The sequence below is a fragment of the Lycium ferocissimum genome, chromosome 3 (assembly GCF_029784015.1).
Source record: "Lycium ferocissimum isolate CSIRO_LF1 chromosome 3, AGI_CSIRO_Lferr_CH_V1, whole genome shotgun sequence".
Lineage (NCBI taxonomy): Eukaryota > Viridiplantae > Streptophyta > Magnoliopsida > Solanales > Solanaceae > Lycium > Lycium ferocissimum.
Window position 1 is genome coordinate 71,184,868 of NC_081344.1, and position 19,429 is coordinate 71,204,296.

The 19,429-nt window shown below is 32.8% G+C and overlaps 2 pseudogenes; one reads left to right on the forward strand and one right to left on the reverse strand.

Moving 5' to 3' along the window:
- The first annotated feature begins 11,981 nt into the window (after positions 1-11,981).
- Positions 11,982-15,567, forward strand: LOC132049063 (uncharacterized; annotated as a pseudogene).
- Positions 15,568-16,638: 1,071 nt separating this feature from the next.
- Positions 16,639-19,429, reverse strand: part of LOC132049064 (GTP-binding protein SAR1A-like) — a 3,388-nt pseudogene continuing 597 nt past the window's right edge.

Genomic DNA, 19,429 nt, shown 5'->3' on the forward strand with positions numbered 1-19,429 from the left:
TAAACGCATTACTTATGGAGTTGGATTAATTAGCGATTTATGAAGGCGTTTCGTCAATCACACTTGCTAGCGGTAAGATAATTTTAAGATATATTCAAGCTACGCAATCCGATGGCATATTTTATTCAAAGACTAATGATAGTAGTCTCGTTGGATTTCTGAAAGGATTTGGCCGGTGATATGATGCAAAGAAAAAGTACTTCGGGATATGCATTTTATTTGGGGTCTGGTGTATTTTCTTGGTCTTCAAAAAGCAACAAGTTGTTGCTTTGTCATCACTTGTTGCGAGTACATCGCTGCAAAAGTAGTGCTACACAAGCATTATGGTTGGGAAGGATGCTTGGATTTCTTCAACACAAGCAAGATAGTCCTACAAAAATATTTTGTGATAGCAAGTCTGCCCGATTGAGTTAACAAAGAATCCGCTTTTTCATTGCCGCGGTAAACACATTGACATTAAATATCACTTCATTCGTGATTTGGTTCAAGATAAGGAAATAGTTGATTATTGCAAGATCGAAGAACAAGTTCCGATGTTTTCACAAAGCCACTAAAATTGGAGTTGTTCATAAAATTGAAGATGATGCTAGGCATGGTCAAGTTTGAAGATCTTGGTTTAAGGGAGGCTATGTAGGAAATAAACCAAGAGTAGGAAACCTATATTATTTAGGATTTAGTTTATTTAATTCATGTCTAGTTAGGATTTATTTATCAAATCCATGGGAATAGGTTTTTCTAGTCCTAGTCTATTTTGGTTTTCGTATTATAAATAGGGATGCTATGCCACATATTTTAATTGTAGTGAGAGACTCGAAGTTTTGAAGGTTATTAAGTAAAGCTTCCTACCTTTCTCTTTAGTTTGATAATATTCTTTCTATATAACCATTATTGTTGAGTCTTTCACGTGTCTTATATTATTCCTTTGAGTATTTTTATTTTCTTCACAACCCTTCATAGCTTATATTGGTTATTTTATAAACGGGAAAGGCTCAAATATGCCATCGAACTATCGAAAATGGCTCATCCATACCACTCGTCAATAGTTTGGCTCATTTATGTTATCGCCGTTACGAAAATGGCTCATTCATGCCATTTTTCATTAATTTGGGCCGGATTTTTTTTTTTTTATTAATTTGGAATTTAAAATTGGGCTAGTTTAATTAAACGCGAACCTCTAATTGGAGGCCACGTGTCATATATGGTATTGTAAAACCGGTGTTAATGAAAAATGACATGAATCAGCCATTTTGGTAACGGCGATGGCATAGATGAGCCATTTTGGTAACGACAATGGCATAAATGAGCCAAACTATTGATGAGTGGCATAAATGAGCCATTTCCGATAGTTTAATTGCATATTTGAGCCTTTTCCGTTTTATAAATTTATGGGCATAGCCACACATAATAAAGGACGACCAGTTGAATACCCTTCGTCTGAAAATCATACTGTGGATATTAAAAAATATATTAAGTATATAGATCTACTATTACTTTTTATACATATATTAAATTTTGAACACCCTTGACAAAATTTTAAATTTCGCTCGCTACTTGTTGATCTAATTCCTTAATTAATATAGTACTCCTTTTGTTTTAAAAAGAACGAAATGTTCGAAATATAAAGGTCAAAAATCTTTTTTAGGTCTCAATTCAGACATTAGTTTTTTAATTTTTAAAATAGAATTTGCATAACTCAATATAGTACTTGATAAAGAGACACATAAAATGAAACAAAGAAGGTATATCTGTATTCTAAATTCTAATCTAAGTATTTAATTTATAGCTTTCCTTATCTTTACCCAGATTGACGTAAATAAGAAAATTCTGTGATCCCAAACCCTCACAAACACCGATTCCTTTAAGTAAGGATCTAGCTAGTTAAGAGTTATGACACCTTTATGCACTACTCCGTTCTGTATATTTTGCTTGTCGGGTTTCTTTTACACGTTTCTTAAGAAAATTTTAATTAAAAGGGTCATTTGACTAAATTATTCTTATTTATTTTTTTGATCTCAATTTAATATCTCTCTTTTTCACCACATTAATCCCTCTCCCCATTTATTGAGTAAGGGTAAAGGTGAATTGGGCTCCTCTCCATTTTCCCCAAGTTCTACCTTAGATTAGGGACACATGGCATGTGTTAGAATTAATGGCTAGGATTTAATAGACTAAAACAAGTCCCTAACCATGGTTTACATAATTAATAACTTATTCATAAATATATTAAAATATTCTCTCTCTTCCTATTTTACGTTTCCCACTTCTTTTTTCCTACGCAGAATTAGACTCATTATTCAATTGGTGATATACTAATTCTGTGATATTACAAATTCACAGAATATATTCCATTATTCCATTACTAATTCACAAAATATATTACTAATTATATCGGATATCACCATTATTCAATAGGTGATATCTCTCTTCGTTTTCTTTATCTATAGGATATCACCATTATTCAACCTGGTAATATCTCTTTCGTTTTTCTTTATCTACATGGCAAAGGGTTGAAAATCCCTTTTTCAATATTAGTTTTTGAATTGATAACTTACACTTATCTTCCAGCCTCCTTTTTGAGTTAATCTTTTAGTTGGGAAACGTAAAATAGGAAGAGAGAGAATATTTTAATATATTTATGGATAAGTTATTAATTATGTAAACCATGGTTAGGAACTTGTTTTAGTCAATTAAATTCTAGCCATCAATTCTAACACATGCCGTGTGTCCTTAATCTAAGATAGAACTTGGGAAAAATGGAGAGAAGGGGATTGGGCTCCTCTCCATTTTCCCCAAGTTCTATCTTAGATTATATTAAAATATATTAAAATATTCTCTCTCTTCCTATTTTACGTTTCCCAACTAAAAGATTAACTCAAAAAGGAATTGGAAGATAGAGTGTAAGTTATCAATTCAAAAGTTAATATTGAAAAGGGATTTTCAACCCTCGCTATGTAGATAAAGAAAAAACGAAAGAGATATTACCGCTTGAATAATGGTGATATCCCGTCAGAGATAAAGAAGAACGAAAGAGATATCACTTATTGAATAATGGTGATATCCGATATAATTAGTAATATATTTTGTGAATTAGTAATGGAATAATGGAATATATTCGTGAATTTGTAATATCACGTAATTAGTATATCACCAATTGAGTCTAATTGCGTAGGAAAAAGAAGTGGGAAACGTAAAATAGGAAGAGAGAGAATATTTTAATATATTTATGAATAAGTTATTAATTATGTAAACCATGGTTAGGACTTGTTTTAGTCAATTAAATCCTAGCCATTAATTCTAACACATGCCATGTGTCCCTAATCTAAGGTAGAATTTGGGGAAAATGGAGAGAAGGGAAATGGAGAGGAGCCTAATCCAAACTTATTGTAGTTAATTATGCTCCTTCCGTCCCATATTACTTGGCCACATTACTAAAAATATATGTCCCAAATTACTTGTTCATTTACAAATCAAGATAAAATTAATTAAATTTTCCCATCTTACCTTTAGTATTAAATGTTCTTGAAAATAGTTAATATTGATTAGAATGTATGTATTGGAGAGAGATTGGGGTAAGATAGTAAAATATATCTTTTATTTATGATTTCTAAGAGCATTTAAAAGGAAAAGTGGCCAAAGTAATATGGGACGGAGGAGTGTCTTGATTTTTCGAAAATAACAACTATTTTGGATCATCTATTTTTAATAAAGATTTACAAGTAAAATGGATCGGAGAGAGATCGTAAATCAAGTACTTACTATTATCTTATTATTTTTTCTGTATGTCGTTTAATTACTTTCAAAAAGGTTCATTTTAATTTGTTATTTAGCCTCCTTCTCAGTATTATAATCAAGGGTGGAACTACCTTTGTTCAAGGGAAGTCAATTGATACGCCTTAATCAGAAAATTATACCGTGCAAATGGATTAGTTTTTTATGTAACTACATGTTTAATCCTTTGACATTATTTATATATATTTTTATATTTAAATTTTCTCAGTCAAAATTATGTATCGCCACTGATTATGTTAGAAAATTATAGAGACTTGCCTCATAATTAAAGCACATCGCATCCATGTGTTAGTTTAATTCTATGATTCAATGTGAAACCCCAATTCAATAACCAATGCAAGTCTCGGATTCCTCTTGGTGTAATTTGTTTTTTTTATATATGTAAGTCAAACCCTGTGGATTATATATTTACACACACACACATTACTATATCTATGGATCGGACGGGGAGCAACTGATTAATACTTATAACAAACTAGAAATTAAAGAGGAGATACATAATTGTTACAACTGTCTGGATGAGGACATATGCATATGTACTATACTACTATATTATTACTAGACGTACATGAGAATAAGACTTCTATTAATAATTGGGCATAACATGGAAGAACAACCCAAGGCTTACACCTTCTATCTTTATTCTAATTTTCCAAAATCGTATTATTCTTTCTAAATTTTAATGACGTTATAATATAACCATGGTATTATATTTTTTCTGAAATTAATTAGAATAGCAGGATATGATGCAAATGTGCTTGTATAATTCAAACTACATTAATGTTTACATTTTAATATACCACGAAGATTAATGAAGAATAATTCGTCAAATAATGAATTATTCTTGTGACAAAAAGCTGCAACTTTAACGAGCCATGCATGTTTACTTTCCCAAAAAAAAAAAAAAAAAACCTCATCAGAAAGTCAAAATGAACAGGGAAACAAAGATGTTACTTTACTAGATAAAAGAGGTAAGCACAAATAAGCAGCACCCATTAAGTCACTAACATGGGCTGTTTAATATCCCTTTTCACCATTTAATTCAATCACAATTCGTGTCGGGAATTATTAGCTTACTCGATTCTTCTTAATTTCTGTTTGAATAGACATGACTTTGGGTACTACCCATCATTGTGATGAGATCGATCAGATTCCTTCGTCAGGTGAGGTAGCCTTTAAATTATGAGTAGGGTACAATTCAATAATTTTGTTCAAACCTTTACGGTGTAAAAAAATTCACTAAATATGTATAAAAATTAAAATTTATATACATTTACTAGTACGTGAGGTCACAATTTTACCGTTTATAATTTATAAAGTTCAAATCCTAAATTCACTTTTGTTCTCCATCCTTAACAAGAAGACTCAAATTAGAATTTTGTGTGAAAAAGGTACTTTTTGAAGACCTTACACAACACAAACAAATTTTAATCGGGATCCCTAAGAATACGAAAATTAGGTGAAAGAAAACAAAGGCGACTTTGAATGTATCCGATTGTGATGTTGATGACCATATGCATTACTTCATGCGTTCTAATTTATGCGACAATTTTTCCTTTTAATCAGTCTAAAAATGAATGATATTTTTTTATATTTAATAGCAATTCGACTTTAAATTTATTCTTTTACACTTAATAAAATGATTTCTAGTCTTATAAATTTTTTATAATTTGTTTTAGATCACAAATTTCATAAATATTTTTTTATTTTTTAAATTTCATCTCCAGTCAAACACCTTCGTATAAATGTGATGGATGAATATCTACTTCGATTGTCACATGGAGGCATTGTGCTAAAGTCAGTTGATTAAACGTGTTCTAGGAACCTTCCCCCTTATGGACTTGACGTGGGAGTTATCTTTGAAAAGACAGTTCACACATAAAAGTAAAAAAATATGGTATACGCTTAATACATTGTACTGCGTAGTTGCTTTCAACTTGTAAAAAGTTCCTTTGACACATTATATATTCACAAAAAACATCAAAATATGACAATTATACACTTTTTGTCTGAGTGTTTCACATACACAAAAAAGCGATTAAATAATAAAAATGGGATGTCTAAGGCTTTATCTGGACGTTACATGCATGTTCAGCCTTTTCATTTGTTTTAATCATCTTCTTTATTTTTTAAAAGCATTCTATCAATTCTTTCCAATCTTCTTCTACCACTGCACCACAATTGAGAAGTGACAGAAGTTGTCACTGAGTATTCATCATACTAGCTTACGTTCATGATTTTATTTATTATCGTATACGGGTAAAACCGAGGATACAAGCACGCTCAATTTAAATTTATTTAGTAGCAATTCGACTTTAAATTTATTCTTTTGTAGCAATTCGACTTTAAATTTATTCTTTTACACTTAATGAAATGATTTCTAGCCTCACAAATTTTTATGATTTATTTTAGACAATAAATTTTACATATACTTTTTTATTTCTTAAATTTTGTGTGTAGTCAAATACCCTCGTATAAACTGGCACGGATGACTATCTACTTCGATTGTCACATGGAGGCATTGTTCTAAAGTCAGTTGATTAGACGTGTTCTCATAGGAATCTTCCCCCTGGTGGACTTGACGTGGGAGTTATCTTTGAAAAGACAGTTCACACATAAAAGTAAAAAATATGTGGTATACGACTTAGGGGTCATTTTGCAGGGAATAAGTTATTCCATGTAAATGAAATTGGGTGGGATAAGATGGGATTACTAATTTTAGTGGCAGATTCAGAATTTTTACTCAAAGTGTTCGGAAAAATAACTGAACCACTTGAGCTAGCCATTTGTATTTGTTCAGGGTGTTCAAAAGTTAATATATATACATGAATATAAAAAATTTATCCTAAATATATAATGTAATTTTTTGCCCAAGGTATTCGGGTGAACACCCTAGGCAATGACTAGATCCGCCCCTGACTAATCCCACCTTTTATCCCATCTATATGGAATTGGATGGAATATCAAAAAAGTTATCCCACCAATCAAACATAGGATTAATTCAAATCTCATTGGATTAATAATCCAACCCATCCTATCCCTCCTACCAAACGACCCCTTAATACATTGTACTATGTAGTTGCTTTCAACTTGTAAAAAAGTTCCGTGGACATTATATATTCACAAAAAAGATCAAAATATGACAATTATACCCTTTTTTGTCTGAGTGTTTTACACACAAAAAAAGCGATTAAATAACAAAAATGGTTTGTCTAAAGCTTTATCTGGACGTTACATGTTCAGCCTTTTCATTTCTTTTAATCATCTTCTTTATTTTTTAAAAACATTCTATCAATTCTTCACATCTTCTTCCACCACTGCGCCACAATTGCGAAGTTGTCACTGAGTATTCATCATACTAGCTTACGTTCATGATTTTATTTATTATAACTAACACGAAAAAATTATGGCATTTATTTCTTCGAATGACACATCTCCGGGTCTTTTCTCCCAAAATGAAGCAAAATACATAAGTGCATGTGTTAGATGTTTGTAACGTGAAGTACTCTTGTTCTTGTGCACCTGCTTCATTCTGCCTCTCATGGTTATGCCTATTATTAGGCAAGTAATAGTGAACAAAATAGGCTGTAGGAACGGTTGCTATGTGCTCATCATCATCATATAATGAATACTGGAGCTAATCATACAGGGTAGGTCCAAATTAAAATGCCCTGCCAATTCTATTTATGATCATATGAGTCACTAACTGCCAGGATGAGCTGGAGTTCCATCCATCGTGGGACAGCTTCTTAAAGATCGACACATGGATGCCATATAGAAAGTATTTAGTGATGTGGCAATTGAGGCAGCATTGCGGTACCATATTCATATATATGAATTTGATATATTCGACACGGAATATAAAATTATGTATAAATATTTATTAAAATTGCAACAAATAATAGATTTGAATAATAATTTAAAAAGATACCATGTGTTTAAAATAAATAAACTTAAAGATTAAACATATAAAGTTTAAATTCTGATTGCGCTTGGTATGACAATAGGCGAGATTGAGAAAGAGAAATATACGTACGGTTAAATTCTCAGCAAAACCTAAAGGTTAAATCTATAGAACTCAATTCATGAATTCTACTTGTATGGCAATAGACAAGAAATTGAATGAAAGGAATATATGGTTAAATTCTAAGCAAACAAAAAAACGTTAGGTAATTTTTCTTCCTCTTCTTGAGTATTTGTCAGTAGAATAATACAATATATTTGCTAGTGAGAATTAATAAGTATCCGCCCGAGTTGGATCGAACATCACCATTATAAATAAAAGTTAAAAGATACAAAAATGCTAACTCATCTCTTTCTTTGTTTGACAAATATTAGAGCCTGAGTTCTATGCATCTGCAATATAAAAGTTATTTACACAATCGGGTGAAGGGAACTTTGTGTGTAAGAGAGAAAAAGGAAAAGGAAAAGGGATAAAGAAGTTATTTTAGAGAGACTTTAAGACAAACCAATCTGGTTGTCGACTCATATTTCATGTGCATTCATTAAATAAAATGTGGGTTAAATCAAAAGCAAAGTGGAAAAAAAGCATGAATATGTTGCCTTACGCCTTACGAGAGTCATTGCACTTGTCACTTTCTCAACCCAATTTTTCTATTTATCTATCTACTTATCTTCTTGCTTTCTATTTAATTTAATGGTGGTGACCACTACCTTCTCCTTATATTCTTAAATGTTTTTTTTGCAGATCTAGCCTCCTAGTATCTGTTTTCTCTTCTTTTCTCCATTGACAGGTGTAATGAGTATGGAGTAGTTATTAAGTAGCTCGCACTATAGTAGATATTTTCATAATATAGTAGTTATTTTTATATCGAATACTTACATCGTATTCGTTTTAAGATGAGAATATGGGTGAAACATTAATTATATGCGCTTGCTCATAGGAAGGGCTGTGACGAGGTCAAGCTTATTACTAATGGATTAAAATATAATTTATACTTTTTAAGGAAATTCAATATAAAGTACACACATAAAACAATAAACCTATCTATCCATCGTATTTTTTCATTGAATGGGTGTCAGTTGACGACTGATTTACATGAATATTTCCTTTTTAGGCTGCCATTTAGATTTTATTATAATTTTAAAAAATTATATAAATATAGTCTTTAAAAGTTATCCTTCCGACAAGTGTTGGACTAGGGTCTAATATTTGTTAATATATTGCTCAATATTACAGATAAGATGTTCGAATATTTTTTCATAAAATCTTTATTTTGTTCAAATTTAAACGGTGGTCTAAAAGATTCATAAATTACAAGAAAAATAAAAATAAAATAATTTACTATACATTTATCACAAAATGAGACAACAACCAACAAAAATTTCACATCAAATACACCCCTTGGACAAGGATAGCTTCGCCAATGGGAGAAGGGGGAGTGGTGCACTAACCATTTGCTATGCACGGGATTAAGGATATGATCACATTAAATCTAACATACGTAGTAACTTTATCTTATCATTTTAGTAAGAGATCCATTTTACAACTTAAAAATATGGCCTCCATCCTGATCATACGTAAAGAACAACTTTGATCGATTGAGATTTCAAGGGGGAAATGAAGATTAAAAAAAAGAAAAGAAAAATGAAGGCCCCAATAGAAGGGATAGATGAGTAAATTAATTATGTTCCAGCAGAAATAAATAAATTCACGCACTATATTTTCCCTGGTGGTTGAATCCGACGACCCGTGATCTAGATAAGGGACATAGTCTTGGATCTAGTAGTTTAAATTTGTTGAAAACAACTCTGCTAATAAATGCAGTTTTAATATGGAAATATTTTATGTAAAAACTATTCCTCAATTTCGACTATATGACAGTAATAAAAAATTGAACATATTCATTTGGATATAAGTATAGTTTAGTGACATTAGAAGTGGTGGCAAACTTACATTGAGCTTACTGAGTGCTTGAGCATTCATTAATTTTTTACTCATGCATTATATTTTTATATTAAAAATTAGTACTTCAGTAATAAATATACAAAGATAGTGATTAAGTATCCAACTTAGAAAGTAATTTTAGATTATAGATAGTTGAGCACTCACGACTTATAAATTTTAAAGTTTTCACATCAAAGTTTAAAATTTTAATAGTTTAAATTTTATATGTTGTTAAAATAATTTCACACATTCTGGACGTATTAAAATATTAAAAAGTTGAAACAATACATAGTGTCGTTGCATTACGTACATAGAGAAGATGCACAATTAACTTAGGGGTGTACAAAGTAAACCGACAAACCGCACCAAACCGTTAAACCGAGTCAAACCAAGAAAAAAACCCGACTAGTGGTTTGGTTTGGTGTTGAAAAAAAAACCCCGACCATAATTGGTTTGGTTTGGTTTTAACTAAAAAAAGTCAATCCGAACTAAAACTAACAGACATTACTTGATTCAATTTTTAAATTATTTTATACATAAAAATATTTATTTGTAATGTAATTTATAAATATTTCTTAAATTTTTTTGTAGTTTTTTTTATCTAGTATCATATTATTCAAGCTTGAACTTAGAATTTTAAATGTCAATAAGTTTTATATCCTATGGATGTTAGTAACTCAAATAAAGTCCAAGCCAAAACTTGAACTCAACACTAATGCTAACAAAAGAAATTAGGTTTACGGTAGGAATGACAATAATGTTGGATATCTATTCTTTAGTTTTGCATAATTGATTTAGAGAGTGAAAATACATAACTTAAAGTTTTTTTCTTTGTCATGTAATTAATACTTATTTAGCCGTACTTATTTTAGCATGACTTAGTATTTTTTAGATTATGGTCACTTTCTTTATGGCTTGTTAATTAGCAATATTTATTTTAACCGATTTTATTAGCTTTTGTTGAATATTTTAATACAACGTCATCACTCTTCTCACATTTTGTGTTATTTTCTTAAGAAACACCTTAATTATATAGTTGTATCTTACTAGAACTAAAGAAATATTTGAAGTAAAAGTTATATCTTTTGTATCAAGACTATTCCGAAAAAAAAAACCCGAGAAAACCGAATAGCCCGAGAAAACCCGAGGTTGAAAAACCCGAATTTTATTGGCTTGGTTTGGTGTATAAATTTAAAAACCGATCGAATTGGTTTGGTTTGGTGTTTAGAAAATCAATAACCCTATCTACGTACCCATGCTTTTAATTGACTACCTATAAGTAGTGAGAGAATATAGTCTATTAAGCCATCCAACAAGTTGTACATGCAAACGAGTTCAAATTTGTGCACATTAACGAAAGGGCAATGGAAGAAATCATACAAAAATGATCCAATATTTAGATCCCAAAAAATATAAGGTGCTAAAAAATTATCAAAGTAGTTGAATAGGAGAATCACTAAAGCCTATAGGCCTTGAAACGTTTAGCAAAGATGAAATTGATTTATTTGATATTCTCTCTGTCTATTTTTACTTGTCCTGTATACTAAATATAAGTTTGTCATTTACTTATTCAGCTAAAAGATCAAGAAATAATTTAGTATTTCGTACCTATTTTACCATTGTTATTAATTATTAAGTTAAAAGTTCAAAGAAATTCTTAGTGCATTTAATTTTTAAACTATATTTTATTGATTTCAATCATTAGATGACTTAGTACTCTCCGTCCTTATTATTACTTCATCAGCTTTCTCCTTTACACGCCCTAAGAATTCATAAATAAAAGTACACTTTTACTACATTACCTTTATCTCCATCCAATAAATCGCAAATTAATTAATATTCATAACTTTCAAAAACAATTAATGTTAAGAATAAAATAGGAAAAACTTAATTAATTCTATCTTGATTTTGCAAATGGATAAGTATTTTGGAACGAATATTTTTAATAATGCGGACAACTAATATGGGACGGAGGGAGTAATAATTAGGGTTGATATAATAAAATTTTCATCATATTTTTAGCTCCTTAATAAGCAGCTTTTTCTCAATACAATTTACATGTAAAATGTAAGGAGAGAGTATTATGGATGATTGCTTATAGAAGAACAATTTCGTTTTTGTTGGCGACAGTGTAAAATGTATTTACTCTGGAAGGATTACATTAAAAGCTAACTATTGATAGACAATATTTTATGTAAAAAGTATTTACACTATTGTATTTATAATTTATAAATAACTAAATACATACATCTACACAAGTCTATAATTATAGACTGATAGAAAAAGTCTATACAGAGAGAGAGATTCTGGCGTGAAAGCGTGGTTTGCCAGCGATGAAACAGAAGGCTTTCTCTCTCTAAAGCTGGCACTGTATATTCATGCACTAACTAGTTATTTTTCCATTTTCCATATCTCTATCACTATATTTACATATTTTCCTCTCAAAATATGAAGATGTTTATGTAAACAGAGATATACTCATTAGCCCAAAATCAAGAATATTTTGTTGGCATTTAGAATTTTTTGATGGTTGATCCTTGTACATTAACAATGGCTGCATCTCCTCCATTTCTTGCCAATGGAGAAAAGAAACACTGGTGGATTAGCAAAAAAAGGTAATAAAATAAAAACAAACACATTCTTGATTTTACCCATTTTCATTTCATTCACTTACATAATTGCATACATAGTTAGTTATGCTCAGGGGCGGAGCTAGAGTTTCGCCTATGGGTTCGGTAAAATTTAATAGTTTTGACGCAAAACCTCATATTTGTTTGTTTAAAACACATTCTTGATTTTACCCATTTTCATTTTATTCACTTTCATACATAATTGCATACATAGGTAGTTATGGAGAGGCAGAGCTAGAGCTTCGCCTACAGAAAACATGTATAGTCAAATCTCTCTATAACAACATTGTCTGTCCCAATATTTTTTTGGGTGCTATAACAGAACATGAAACATCGGTTCCACATAAAAAGTGGTTGTTATAGAGAAACATTGTTATAGAGGATGGTTGTTATGCAGAGGTGTGACTGTATTTATGGTTATTATAGATAGGTCTAATAGTAAGCTGTATTTTCTAGAATTCAAAATTCACAAATTCAAAATCCTGAACTTCGACTAATTATGCTCTGTATTTGTTGTTTCAGATTGTGGAAAAATATATCAGAGATGCGAAAATTCTCATTGCCACTCAAGAACCAAAAGAGATTGCTTCAGCTCTTAGCCTTGTTGAAGCTGCACTTGCAATTTCTCCACGTTTTGAAATTGCCTTAGAGTTAAAGGCTCGATGTTTGCTCTATTTAAGGTGTTATAAGGATGTAGCCTATATGTTACAGGATTATATTCCTAGTCTTAAAATGCCCAATGATGATACATCTTCTACCTCTTCTTCTGGTTCATTTGATAGCTCAAAGGAGCAAATTAGGCTCATTTCTTATGGTGATGAGCCAAACTTCAAGTGCTTCTCTATATCTGACTTGAAGAAGAGGGTTATGGCTAGCCTCTACAAGAATTGCAATAAGAAGGTCAATGGAGGTAAGTCAGTTAGACGGAGCGCGGCTTTTAATTAGTACTTAATTGTATTATGTCTCGACATGCCCTGTCATGTGTGAGTATGGTTTTTTTTTTTCACCTCCCTCCCAAGAGCTCCTTTTGCTCCCTTAGTAAATAACACACAACCTTCGGATTGGAGGTGCGAGTCTTCGCTATCCAAAGAACCTCTTGTCCAACTGCTTTCTTATTCATGGGTCTAAATGCGTGGAAATATTTGTTGCTTTTTGGGTGGCGATGAGATTTGTGCTTTTCAGCCCTTGTAAAAATAGCCACAATCTTAGTAGCCGTTTGGCCATAAAATTATTCACTTTTTCGAAATTTTTTACTTTTTTTTTTAGGCGTTTGGCCATAAATATTCGGAATACAACTCCGGAGTTGTATTCCGGAATACCAAAAACAAGAAAAACTTGTTTTTCAAATTTTTTTCACTTTTTTCACTTTTTTACACTACATTTCACCAAAAACTACAATTTCAAAAACTATGGCCAAGCACAACTCCAACTCCAACTCCAACTCCAACTTCAAAAATTCCAAAAAAAGTGAATTTGTTTTTGGTATTTATGGCCAAACGGCACCTTAGAGTTTTGAATTCCATATGTGGACATTGTCATATTGTTTTACATGTGGAATTTGATACTCCATTGACAGTGGCCACAAATGTGTGGGCCTAATTTTTTTTTTTTATGGGTTGAACACGTGGAGATATTTTTTGCTTTTTAGATGGCGATGCGATTTGGGATAAAATTCACAAATAGCCACTTTCCAGCCCTTTTAATTGAAAAATAGTCATGTTTTAAGAGTTTCAAATTCCACATGTGGACACTATCATGGAGTTTTACTGGGGAATTTGATACTCCATTGACAGGGGCTATTTTTAAGAGAGGGCCGGAAAGTGTCTGGTAGGTGCTCTTTCTACCAAGGATTTGTACCTAGGAATTCTTGTTATGTGATCATCTCATTTAAAAGTTCAAGTTGTTAGAGAAAACACGCTTTTAATTAGTTCTTAATTATGTGATGTCTCAACAGGTACTTGGTCTTGGGACAAGCTTGTTGCCATCTGGGCCTAATGGAAGATGCAATGGTTTTGTTACAAACCGGAAAACGCCTTGCTACGGATGCATTTCGACGCGAGAGCATTTGTTGGTCCGACGATAGCTTCTCGTTTGCCAAATTTCCAGTCTTCTCAGGCAAAAATTGCTGCACGACTATGCCAATAACCGAGTCGGAGACAATCTCTCAACTTCTCAGCCATATCAAGCTACTCTTACGACGAAAAACTGCTGCAATTGCAGCTCTTGATGCTGGTCTTTACTCAGAAGCTATTAGGCATTTTTCGAAAATTGTGGATGGTCGTCGTGGGGCCCCTCAGGGGTTTATGGCCGAATGCTATATGCATCGAGCATCTGCTTATCGTTCCTCTGGTCGAATTGCAGAGGCAATAGCTGATTGCAATCGAACCCTAGCATTGGACCCTTCTTGTATTAATGCACTTAGAACTAGAGCAGCATTATTTGAAACTATAAGATGCTTGCCCGATAGCCTTCACGATTTGGAGCACTTAAAACTCTTGTATAATTCAATTCTACGAGATAGGAAATTACAAGGACCAATATGGAAACGCCATCAAAACGTGGCATACAGGGAGATTCCAGGGAGGCTTTGTTCATTGGCTACGAAAATTCAAGAATTGAAGAAGAGAGTTGGAAATGGCGAAACGGGGAATGTGGATTACTATGCATTGATTGGTTTGAAGGGGGGTTGTTCAAGACCAGAACTGGAAAGAGCACATTTGTTGTTAACTTTAAGACACAAGCCTGATAAATCGACGAGTTTTGTAGAAAGGTGCGAGTTTGCAGATGAACAAGATGTAGATTCTGTTAAGGATAGAGCAAAGATGTCAGCTTTGATGTTGTATAGAATGATACAGAGAGGTTATGGAAGTTTGATGACGACAATCAAGGACGAAGAAGCGGCTGAGAAGCAGAGAAAGAAGGCTGCTGCTGCATTACAACTGATGCAGCAACAAGTTCAGCTAAATCAAGAACAACTCCAACAATCAAGAACTGAAACTTTTGGCACTGTTTCAATGCAACAGCAGCAAATTCAAGAACCTAAACAATCTAGAGCTGAAATTCTTGATTCAGATATGTGTAACACAAATGTTACAAACGCGACAGTATTCGAGGGGGCGTTCTGCAGAGAACTTACGATCGTTGGGAATTTGTTGTCTCAAGCTGGATTTAATCAACCAATTCCAGTGAAATATGAAGCATTGAGTTGTTGAATCTTAGGGATAGAAAAGAGAATAATTTGAGATGTTATGCCACTGGCTCAAGCAATTTCTGGGTTCAAGCTCAGAATATGAAAGAAAAATCCTGTTAGGGAGTGCTTTCCACCAATGGGTCTAACGTGATGAGAATTCGGACAAGTTGAGGCCCCAATGCAGACCTGAACACTGGGTGGAAACCAAAAAATAGAAAATGAATCTGCTCCTATATCATTGTACACATGGGGAAATAAGTATTTACCACTGCTAGCTGGGAAAATTTTGTTACTTAGTTTTATCCATTTATCATTATACTCTCTTTGCACTACATGTACAGTGTTAAATTTAGTATCTAATTTACATTTTTTTGCGCGGATTACCCTTCTTTTGGGTGGTCTTTAATTTCTCGCCCTCAAATTGTTGGTCTTTAAATTTTGCCCTTGATTGTCAAAAAGGTGGTCGAAAATACGCCGAGTTACTTAGGCTCGAACCTCCTCAATGTCACAAAAAAAAAAAAAAGTTTGCAAGACAAGACTTTTGCAAAAAAGTCTGCACTTTATGTGTCGACTTTGTCCAAGCATAACTAAAAGTTCGCCTTAGAAGACAAAGTCTGCGGAAGTCTCCCAGAGATAGGATTCTATGTTTTCGCCCGAATAGGCATATGTTCATAGAAAACTATGCCTTAAATATTATTATTTTTTACTTTACTGAGTTTCAATCTGATCTCGATATATTTTTGGCCCCTTTTTTAAGGGGAAGGACAAAAATTAAAGACTAGCGAATTGAGGGTCAAATATTAAAGACCAGTCTGTATGAAGGACAATAGTGCAAACTGCCCATTGAGAATCGTCATTTACACACATCCATTGGCTATAGATACATAGGCCTTGCCTCGTAATTTTTACACAAATAATTTCGAACTCTTATTCTCCCCGATTCTCTGCATTGTTTCCAAATAAAACATCGTATGATTTGGTCGAGTTCTTCTCAAATCTCAAGCTAAGATTGCAATAATTTACTACCCTGGAATAATGATCATCGATGTAATAATGAACACTAGACGTTTTAGTCATATGTTTCAAGTATGAAAAAATAAGCCACAATTGAACAATATATGTAAAACAAAAATAGGTACGATTTAAGTCAAGAATATGTAGATAGCAATTTCCAGCTACATGTGAATTTTACAGAAATAGCAATATCTTCTCATCAAACTACAAAGATACCAAAGGATACAAAATAGTAGTAATAGAAGAGCTGATCAGTTCGAAAACAAATGAATAAATATCTGGTGAAACCAATCTTTTCCAAAAATGCTGATCTACAGCATAACAAGGATGCGATCTCTTTGAACTTCTATTTTATGTATTGAGATACCCACTTAAATCCATCACCATACCCCATTCTTCCCGTACAATACTGCACATAAATACCTCCAAAGGCCGAACGGTAGAATCAGCAAGATTCACTTTACCCTTGCCAGTAGTGACACCGGTCAAGCCAAGGTGGTAACGCAATTCATCTTCTGAGGCTGCATATGGTATGTCTATCTTGTTTCCCAAAATGAGGAAGGGGACAGTAGCAAGGGATTCATCAGAAAGAAGCGCGCGTCTAGTTCCTTTTTTCGACTCTGCAAATCGCTCTTTGTCGTATGCATCAACCAGGTATACAACTGCATCAACCTGTGCAAACAGCAACTCAAGCCGATTAACACAAAAGAGAAAAACTGTACTGGAGTAGGTAATGTTTCCATAAGACATGCGATTTAGTCCCTGGACGTTGATTTGGGACTATTTTAGTCCTAAGCTTCCATCTGCTCTTCAGCATATGCTACTTCCAAGAATAAAAAACCTAACCATCAGAACAACCTGTGTCCTACGCACACTTTAGGGGCACTTTTATCCACTTCCATAAAATAAACGAATAGAGAAAAAGATAAAAGGTCCAACCGCTAAGGCATTAACACATTATAATTTATCAAAAAGAGGGAAATAAACAATTTATGCATGAGAGATTTTTGTCTTTTGTTTATTAAAAATAGAGAAAAGGGTACATTAAGGTAGAATTGGACTAAAAGGTCCTTTACTCAAAATATGGATTACAGTAAATTTGGCATTTGGTGAGACCAAGGACAACTGGTCTAAGAATATTCATAATTTCCTCTGCCATTTAATTACCCAACTCCCAAGAAAAAAAGGAAAACAAAAAGAAAAAAAAGTGTAAGCACAGTTAGGCAAACAGTAGAATATAAAGCAATCAAAGATGGAAAGATATCGTGAAGCCAAGCTTGTAACCTTGAGGGAAAAGGGACAACAGAGACCTTAAATCAGGGAATAGCAACGTGTAATTCTTTTGTTGAAGAGTAGCAACGTGTAATTCTTTTTTAACCTTGGGGACACCAGCTGCTCATTGTTCTTGTGTTATGATTTTCCTTAAAAATTAGCAAGCATACAGAGCAATTTATGAAGAGAAACTGAGCTTTAAGGTAAAAATAAATTTAGGTCAAACCAATATGAAATACTTTTTTAACCCATTTCCTTCCTATATCATTTACTCCCTCCATCTCGTTTTATGTGGCTACATGAACGTATACGAAATTTAAAAGTTAAAGAAGACTTTTGACATGTCCAAATATATGCAACAACAACTACAACATAACTGAAGTGAAATCCCGCATGGTGGGTCCTAGGGTAGAATTTCTGTGGAGACACATACTTACCTCCCAAGGTAGGGAGGCTGTTCCGGTAGACCCTCGGCATACCCAAATGTATGCAATGCAAAATTATCCTTTTAAATGAGTGGTAGTGAGGGTTCCATATGCATTTTTATTTTGGTGCTGGTGTCTGACAAACAACAAAAAAACCCAGTGTACTCCCACAATGGTGTCCCAACAAATCATGTAATTAAGGGTAATGAGGATACTGAATTGAATAGTTTCTAAATTGTGGTCAATGACACAATGAAGTGGGTGAGACCAGAGTTCAAATCTCCATAGAGACAAAAAAAGGCAGTAGCTTTCGAAGATTGGCACCTCTAAGTGTGCGGTTATATAATCTTGCACTAACCATGTTAAGCTTGTCAAACTTTTAAGTTTCAGCAAAGGAAAAAAAAAAAAAAAAAAAAACTCCACATACTTCAAAGCACCAAAACTCCGCAAGACAAACTTCAGACCAGCAAAATGCTTAAGATGTGTTACAGAACACGTGGATCTGATGCAATTACATGAAGATTGATCCAAATATCCAGTACAGTTGATATAAAAGGCAATTTTGAGTTTTCTTTACTTTAGGGTTATTAAAAAAAATCCTTTTCATTATTTCTTTCCATTAAAGCATAAAAAATGATCAGGTTATAAAATTCAAGTATTGATATATTTCTAATTTGACAGAAAGATTCAGCACAATCACCGAATGGTGCAAGACAAGTTCTGCCCCTGTATGCAGAATTAGACTTATAGAGAAAAATGGTTATCAACATTTAATACATTATCATACCTTGGCATAGTAATCTTTCCAGACTCGACGAGCGATCTGATGACCTCCCAAGTCAAAAGCTTTGAACTTTATTTTCCCAATACTCAACTCTTCAGATGTAGGATACTGAGTTGGCTGATGCTGAACTAACCTCTGTCATTAAAATCCAATAAAAAAAATAATCAAAACAGAGACAATATTTTATGATAACATAAGACAATTAAACACCAAGCAATCAATCAACTAATAATAATATGAAATCCTCAACACCCATTTTCTCACTTCAACTCCGTTCAAGTTTTCTCAAAGATCCACTGTAATTACTCCATCCGTCTCAAATTTATGTCCTTGTTAGTGTATCCCAAAAAAATGCGAGCTTTACAATTTAGCTTTAAACTTCTCATCTTGCCATTAATAAGATGATTTACATGTTTC